At 48.4% G+C, this 8287-nt stretch overlaps 1 long non-coding RNA gene across 1 annotated transcript in view; it reads right to left on the bottom strand.

Moving 5' to 3' along the window:
• LOC114007256 (uncharacterized) overlaps positions 1-6122 on the bottom strand; it is a 13625-nt gene extending 7503 nt beyond the window's left edge. The window contains exons 1-2 of the long non-coding RNA XR_003548895.1: positions 5975-6122; positions 4394-4490 (exon numbers count right to left, since the gene is read on the bottom strand). This is a non-coding gene — a long non-coding RNA (uncharacterized LOC114007256). The remainder of the gene's footprint in view (positions 1-4393; positions 4491-5974) is intronic.
• Positions 6123-8287: the final 2165 nt, after the last annotated feature.

Below are 8287 nucleotides of genomic sequence, written 5' to 3'. Positions count from 1 at the left end.
GAAGGGGTCGGAAAGGGAGGGCTGAAGGAGCAAAGGGAGAGAAGTGAGAGGGGAAGGAGCCCAGGAGGGCTGTCCTCCACGGCCCAGGCCTCAGCCGTATCCTGACCAGGGGGTAGCAGCTCTCAACCTCTACACCCAGGGGACCTGGCCCACCCGGACCTGTGGTGTTCCACCCGGTGACAACAAGGTCATTCTGCAGCAGCCCCTCCCCTGCCTTCTATAATCATGGAATAATAGTAATCACGAACTCAGGTAGCACTTACTGTTTGTCAGGCATGGCTCCAGGGACAATCCTCGTGAACTCATTTACCGCTCACAACAGCCCCAAGAGGTAACTACTATTACTAATCATCTTCAGGTGAGAACACTGAGGCACAGAGAAGTTAAGTAACTTGCCCAGAGTCACACAGCTACTAAGTAGTGGAGCTCTGATCCTCTCAGAGTAGGGCCAGGGTTATAGCCTGTCCTCTCTCTCCCTTCCCCGTCTTCTTTATTATTCAAATATTCCAAAATGTTTCTCCCCATCTTCTCTGCACCCCTTGGCCTGTCTCTGGGTTACAGAGGAAAGCAACTTCCCTCTACTTGCCATCAAGGGGCCAGAGTCTGTGCTCTGAAGCAGGCCGCAGCCCCCTCAGGACCTGACCCCGTCTGTCTCTCTAGCTTGGTCTCGCCTACCCCCACCCCATTTCTTATGTTCTAGAAATATTAAAGTTTTAACAAGTTAGAGAGGGTAGGTGGTTGTATCTCTAAGGAAAAAAGGTAACGCCTCCATGGTAAGTTCAGGATGTGCCAGGACCGGTACCAGAAAGGGTCTTGCCCTCGGAGTTTGGGTTAACGTGGTGCGGTGGCTAAGAGGCCAGGGTGGCAGGAGCGCCCAAGTGCTGCTGTTACACCTTCACGAACTTTACGTTTTCTTCCATTTCAACTGTACGAGTCAGAATTACAGAACGGGGCCATCCCTAAGCAGGCCTGCTCTCCACTCAGTACTGCGTCCTGTGTTCTCACTGGACAGAGCATCAACGCCCCCTTGTTAAAGGCGACAGCCTCAAGCCCCAGGATAGTCAAAATCAGGCTATTTGTTTTCTTGTTCAGGCCGCATGTGGTCCTTTGGAGCCCACCGTACCCCTCTTACTCAGAGTCACCAGGGGGAGTTTCTGGCTACTTCTCCCTGTTCCCTCAATCTGGAATACCCCGGCCCTCCTGCACAGAGTACTTACTCTTATTTTAGTGATCAGAAAAACAGTTGCTATTTTTGGTTTTGCTTATGCTATGGGGAGTGTGCACTCACTGGCGAGAGAGAAAGAGAGCAAGAGAGAGAGGAGTCACCCCCCGCCCCAGGGGTGATGGTCACACTGCAATCCCTTTTCCTCCATTCTTCTCTCAGGGTTCTGGGCACACGCACATGTGCCTGGTGCATCTTCCAAGCTGCCAGGTCCAGGACTCAAACCATTCACCCAGCCATGTGGTATCCATCCACTCTAACCACCATGCCACCTGGCTGGCCTACAGCAAAATGTTGAGAACTTTTTAATGCTCAGCAATAAGGGACTTATTGAGCAACTGGGGGCAAATCCAGACACTGGAATTGACACTGCAGAGGATGCCCCTGAGCTGCACCAGGTCTCGTGCCAGGCACCCTGTCTGCACACATCACCTAACTTAACTCTCCTGGCTGCCCGTGAGGGAGGTCTCACTGTTCTTTCCTTTTATAGACACAGAAAGTGAGGCTCAGCGAGGACAGTAATGAACTGCCTGATCCAGTGTAGGAGCTGATTTTGACCCAGGACTTCACTGCGCATGCTCAGAGTCTCCAACCTATGCTCCCAGCACAGAAAACGTTCACTCCACATGGCGATGGGTGGACATCAGAGCAAGTTGTTGAATAATACAGATGTATGATCCCAATTCGATTGGCAAAAATATGCGTTCTCATGTAGAAAAACATCACCGACGCCTTGGCTCCATGTACCCCTGGGTGGTGGGGGCCTGCAGCTCGGTTTGAGTCTTCCTTCTACTTACTGCTTCTTCACCTGCACCAGATGCTTCCTGGATATGAGATCGTGCTTATCTCCAGCCTGGCTGCATGTTGCCAGCAGACCCCAGGCCCTAGTTGCCTTGTCTATGCAACCTTTCCTGCCCTCTCAGCCCTCCTAGTTAGCTCTGCCTGTGTGCCCCACGTGCCTGTGGGTCCTGCAGATCTGTGTCCTCTTGTGCATGTTTTAGGACACTCACTGTCAGTTTGATCACCTCTTCCCCTGCCATGGGTCTGTGCCCTCTACCAAAAGAGCCTTCTCCCAGGCCTGCCTGTCACCATCTCTCCAGTGCCCCACAGGTGGCTTGGCACCCCACAGGTGTTTGTGGAGAGACTCGCAGAGTGACCACCTGGCTACAGGAAGAGAGATCAGGAGGCTCCCAGGCCAACCTCAGGAGGAGGTCATGTTCTCTCCCAAGACTGCCCAAGCAGCACTCCCAGAGCAGGGAGACTCAATGAAACCTCTGGGTTGGCTGCTCAGCAGGTCAACCAGATACCCTATGTGCCCAAAGGGAGCACCGCTTACCCCTAGCAGCTGGGAGGCTCTCCACACACAGGAGAAAGGCAAGCCCAGATCTTGTCTTGTAGTCTGTGTCTTACTCTGCACCAGACTCTCACAAGTGCACGTGTTTACAGTGTACACACTCACGGACAGAAATGCACATGCAATTGTCAGCCTAAGTACAGTGACATGCATACACACAAAGACCCATGTGCACACTGACATGTACATATTCATCATTGTGTACATGATAGGCATGTGGACACACAGGAAAATGTGCATAGATGGATGTGTGTACATGCAGAGAAGAAGCTGCAAGGGCTGGGCAATCAGACCCCTGGGTTCTGGTGCTGACATTGCCGCTGATTTGCAGAGTGACCTTAAGCAAAATACTTCGCTCCAGGGTGGCAAGTTACAAACAATCAATAGTAGGTAATTCCAATGAACTTAGTAAGGAAATGTCTGCACATCAAGGCCTGGGCGAGCCATTGCATCTTAGATCTGGAAGGTCCCTTAGCCGCCTTGTCCAAACCTCTCATTTTGAAAAGTAGGACACAGGTGAAGTGACTTTTCCAAGGTCTATGGAGAATCCATGGAAGCAGATTAGAATCAGAATCAGATCTCCTGACTGGGCAGGACCCTGTCTGATTCGCTGCACTGTTCTGGGAGTGATGGACTGTTACCTATTCTGGGGTTCTTTGTATACATTAATGCCATGCTTTTCTTTTCCTTTTGAAATGAATTCAGTACTAGGGACAAAATAGCCATGTTCTGCTGGGGTCAGAGACCTCAGGACAGCATGAACCAAACACTGCTGGAATTCCAGTGGTAAATGCAAGCAGCCAGCTAGTGCCACACGAAGCGGTGGAGTGGATAGGCGTGGGCGCCTGGACAAGACGGCCCTCCCAGCCTGTGCAGGCTACAGGTGTACGGCACTCACCCTTTGGCAGAACAGTTTCTCACCTAAGAATGTTTTGGGAAATAATTGAAGACGTGAAGAAAGATGTATGTACCAAATTACTCCTTCCTATGACATTTATAATAGCTAAAATACAGCTACAATTTAAATATCCAGACTTGGAGATAAGTCTATCTATTGGTGATAAATAATCCCCAAAGCCACAATATTGTGAATTTTTATAGTGATGTTTACCAAAGAATACTTAATTGCAGGTGAAAACAATCATGGTCTTCAGTTGAAAAAATGGCTCCTTTTTTTTTTTTAACTTAATAAAGTTTAGCCTTAACAAAGGCTTTTAGGAGGTACCATAGCATGGAGATGAAAGGCATGGATTCTAGAATTTAATGAAACTGATGTGAAAAGAAAAAAAGTCGCCAGTATTTTAACTCTGGTTATTTCCGGAGAGTAGTGAGTTCAGAGTTTCTTTTTATTTTCTTCCTTCCATTTATGTGCTATTCTTTTTTGTCAATGGAAATAACCAACTCTGCAAAAATAATAATTAATGTGGTTTATTTCTAAACATGAATATATGTCACCAAGCCCAGAGAAGAGGTGAGCATGCCTTTCTTGGGGTGATCAGGTACAGGGGCTCTTTTCCTTTGGTTTTGAGAGAGAAAGACAAGGTTTAGAATTTAGTGGAAAGAGTTTTCATTGGTCTGACCCAAAAGGGAGGGACATCTGGACGCAGGGGCTTGTAGGCCATAGATGGGTTTTACAATTCTTAGGTTGGTGATAGGAAAAGGAGGCCTATGTTAGGGAAAGGGGTCAGCAAAGAGTGTACTGTAACAGAGATAAGGGGCTTGTATACATCACAAGATGCTGTCCCAAGGTCAGGATGTAGAAAGAGTCCTGTTATCATGAGTTAAATGGTCTGTTAATGCTTGCGGGTGTGACTCACCTATCACGAAGATACTACGCCAGGGACAGGATGTAGGAAGAGTCCAACTGGGCCAAAAAGGTCTGTTCATGTTTGTGGTCATGACTCACCCCAGGCCCTATGGAAGGGATTTTAGATAAGAAAAAGCAGTCAGACTTTTGTCCTCATTTTGCACAAAAAATATACATCATTCATAGAAAATGGAAATTTCCCACTCAATTCTTCACACACTTTAAGTAGACTCCAGGCCCAAAACATCTCATCTATGCAACTTTTCCTGCTCTCTCTGTCCACCGGGTAACTCTGCCACACCTGCCCCAGCCACCTGTGGGACCTCTACCACTAAACATCTCTGTGACCTCAGGCAAGCTCTTACCCCCTCTGAGCCATGGTTTCTCCATCTAGAAAACAGGTGCTATCTTAGTACCTATAGTACATTCATTAGAAGGATGAAAGGATATGTTGGATTTAACTTGCTTAGCACAAAGCCCAGTACATTGTAAATATCTGACAAATTGAAACATACATACATGTGTGTGAGTGTATGTATGGATACACATGAACAAACACACATGCAAGCTGGTAAGAGATCCACAAAGTAATAGAAATGCTTCTCTAAAGGTTTTCCTTTTCTTATTTCTTTGGAAAAGTCTATTTGAAAAAACAAATCTTTCCCCCAATACCACTGTGTGGGATGTAGCAGGACCCTGGTGGCACGAGAGAACCAGGCCCGGAAACTAGCCCCCTGGAGCCAGCCTAGGGCTCCTTCCCCAGCATCACTATGGGAGGATGCATACCGAGGGGTGTGGGAGTCCAGGAGGATACCTGGGGGACAGAGAGCCCAGAATGGTGTGTAGAAGGGGCAGACAAATGAACAGATCAATGAATCCGATGGGAAGAACAGAGGGAGAAAGAGAATCAGCTATGATTGTTCCATCTTATAGAAGAGGAAACTGGGGCTCTGAGTGCTGAAGTACTCGCCCGAGGTCACTGGCTGTGCCAAGACTTGAACCAGGGACTGTTGATTTCCAAGAATACACTCTCAACATCATTTTGCTGTAAATGACGGGGTCTTGCGGGTGAGGTGGCTTTGCAGGTAAGAGACGGCACAAGGGCTAAGGGTTGATCAGACTGGTGAGTAAGACTGTCCTGGACTTAGAGTCCCTCAGCCCTCAAGCTGCTGGTTTTGACGGTGGATAAGACGTGGAAACTGCTGTCCTGGTGTGACCTGGCTCCCTGTTGTCCTTTGGGCCATAAAGCCAAGTTCTCACAGCCACTACGACTCCGGCTTGGTTTGCAATTTTCCAATGGACTCATTGTCTGCCTTGTTTTGTTTGTCCCAAGTTCAGGCCACCCTGTTTTTGCCTGGTGAGTGGCCGTCTTCAAAAGTGATCTGGCCCTTTTCTGCCTTTGACAATTGCTCCATTCAAAGGCAGTGTGCATCCCCACAGGCAGGTCAGCATTGTCACCCAGGCCGACCTCCTCCACAGCCAGCAGGGAGTGCCAGCAGGTGTCCATGCACCTGCAATCCAGTGTGCGCATATGGGAGGCAGGCCAGGGGCAGGCAGGCCAGGGGCTGTGGAGCAGAGAATACGCCCTCACCAAGCAGAGGATGCACCTTCGCCGAGCAGAGGATGCACCTTCGCCGAGCAGAGGATGCGCCTTCGCCGAGCAGAGAATGCACCTTCGCTGAGCAGAGGATGCGCCTTCGCAGAGCAGAGAATATGCCTTGGACCAGTCAAGGTCAACAGCAGCTCTGCTGAAAAATGTTTTGTCATCAAATAAATATGAGAAACAACAAAAGTTATAGCTCTTTCTTAAAGTTTACCGTACAGCTATTGGATCATCGGAAAAGTCACAATGTATTTTTCTGTGTTTTCTATGCAAAAATGCATCATGACTTTTCCAACAACCCAATATATTAGCATAAGGAAGGCTCTGAGAAGTCCCACAGTCAGGAATACTCGCTGACTTTTAGTGAGAATTTAAAACACAGTGTATGTCAGATAGAGTCTGTGCTATGGAGGAGGGAAGAAGGAACTTCAGCTGGCATGAGAGCTTACAGAGTGAGGCACTGGAGGGCACCCTGGTTGAGAAGGTGATGCAGTAGTTGATTTAAGACCTACAGGAGGTGAAGAAGCCCACGGCGCAGACCCCTAAGAGAAAAGCATCGGAGGCAAGGTTATCTTTCATGTGGGAAAAAAAGACAAAAACATTCTCTGGGACCAGCAGTTAGAGTAATGGCTATGTCGCTGGACTCCCACGTAGTCGACTGTGGTTTGAGTCCTGGACCTGGTGGCTCAAACTCATGCCAGGCGCGTGTGCGTGCATGCCCAAGATCCCGAGAGGAGAATGGAGGAGAAGGGATTGCAGTGTGGCCATCCCTCCTGGGGGGTGATTTCTCGTTTTCTGTCTCTCTGTCTCTGTCTCTCTCTGTCTGTCTGGCGAGCGCACGCGCCCTAAAGCAAAATAAAGACAAAAACATTCTCAGCTAAACAAAACCTGAAAGAATTTACCAACACCAGACCAGCTCTCCAAGAAGTGCTGAAGGGAGTGCCGTACCAGGAAAACTAAAGTCGGACACACAGAAATAAGAGCACAAGAAACAACCAAGAGAATGGCCGGCCTCATGGTAGGGACGAGTCCGGAGTTGAATGTTAACCCCCAGAGTTTACATGGACGATCAGACCACAGTAACACTGCAACTTCAATAGAAGAGAGAGGTTAATTACTGGAGACTGAACTGGTGAAATAGAATTTTATGACTTTGAACTAAAACATTATTGATTTTCTCCAATGCTTTGATTTCCATTATTTAAGGATTTTTGTCTTCTCTTGAACTGTTGATAATTTCATCTACCTAATATTTGAACTGAATCCTAACCTCTAAATATTTTTTTAGTTTGAGCTATTAAAACTAAAACTGTTTTTCTGTCCTCTCCATATTTAAGGATTTTTGAACTGTTGATAGGTTCATCTACCTACTATTTGAACTTGCAAGTGCAAAGGCCCTGATGCCCGAGCTCACCTGCTAGGATCCAGGAGCAGCAGGGAGGCCAGTATGTCCGCCAAAGCCCTCTTCCCTCCTGTAGGACATGTTTCAGCATCCACCAAAGCAGCTGAGACTGGTGGAGAAGTTCAGAACATGGCTTTAGTCAAAAAGGCTGAGGTTTCATCTAGCTTCAGCTCTTTCTCCAGTTGATGCAAAATGAGGCAAACGCTACTGCCTCTCAGAACCTCAGCATCCTCCTCATAAACAGGGATGATAACGTGCACCTGCCTCGAGGAGCCGCGGCGAAGTGCAGATGAAGTCGTGCGTGTTGTGCCTTCACTTTGCCTGAAGTGGGCAGCTCCATGCATAGCAGCTCTGGTTATCGTCATTAAAGTTATTATGGCTGTAGAGGTCACCGTATACCCAGTGGACCCAGTGTCTTCCCAGGAGGACTCTAGACTGAAAATGTGTCAGCCATGGCAGCACCCCTTGCTAAATGCTCAGCCAGGAGGCAGCAAAGGTGGAGATAGTTCCCAGATCTCAGTTCCCAGACAGGTCAGAGACCCAGAGGGAGGTGATATACCTTGCAGCCACCTTGCTGTCAGCTCTCTCCTCCAAGCAATCCCTCAGTGACATGGAGAAGTGGGTTGGAGAGGATTCCAAGAGAAATCCAAGATGCATGTTGGGCTATAAATCCACGTGGGGGGTTGGGCAGTGGCTCAGTGGTCAAGCACGATGCTTTGTAAGGCTGGCCCACACGGGGAGGTTGACTTTGCATCTGCACATGTGTGTTTGTCCATGGTCCAGGGCTGGCTGAAGCTGGGAGCAGACTGCAGCAGCAGAGCCCACTGGGGTTACTTCTCCCTATCTCTCTTGCCATAGAACAAGAAAAAAGAAAGCCCCCCTAGTTCAAAGCCAGCAGG

This window comes from Tupaia chinensis, unplaced genomic scaffold, assembly GCF_000334495.1.
Source record: "Tupaia chinensis unplaced genomic scaffold, TupChi_1.0 Scaffold000146_1, whole genome shotgun sequence".
NCBI classification, from domain to species: Eukaryota; Metazoa; Chordata; class Mammalia; order Scandentia; family Tupaiidae; genus Tupaia; species Tupaia belangeri.
The sequence above is the reverse complement of the archived record's forward strand: the minus strand, read 5'-3'. Positions and strand labels throughout refer to the sequence as shown.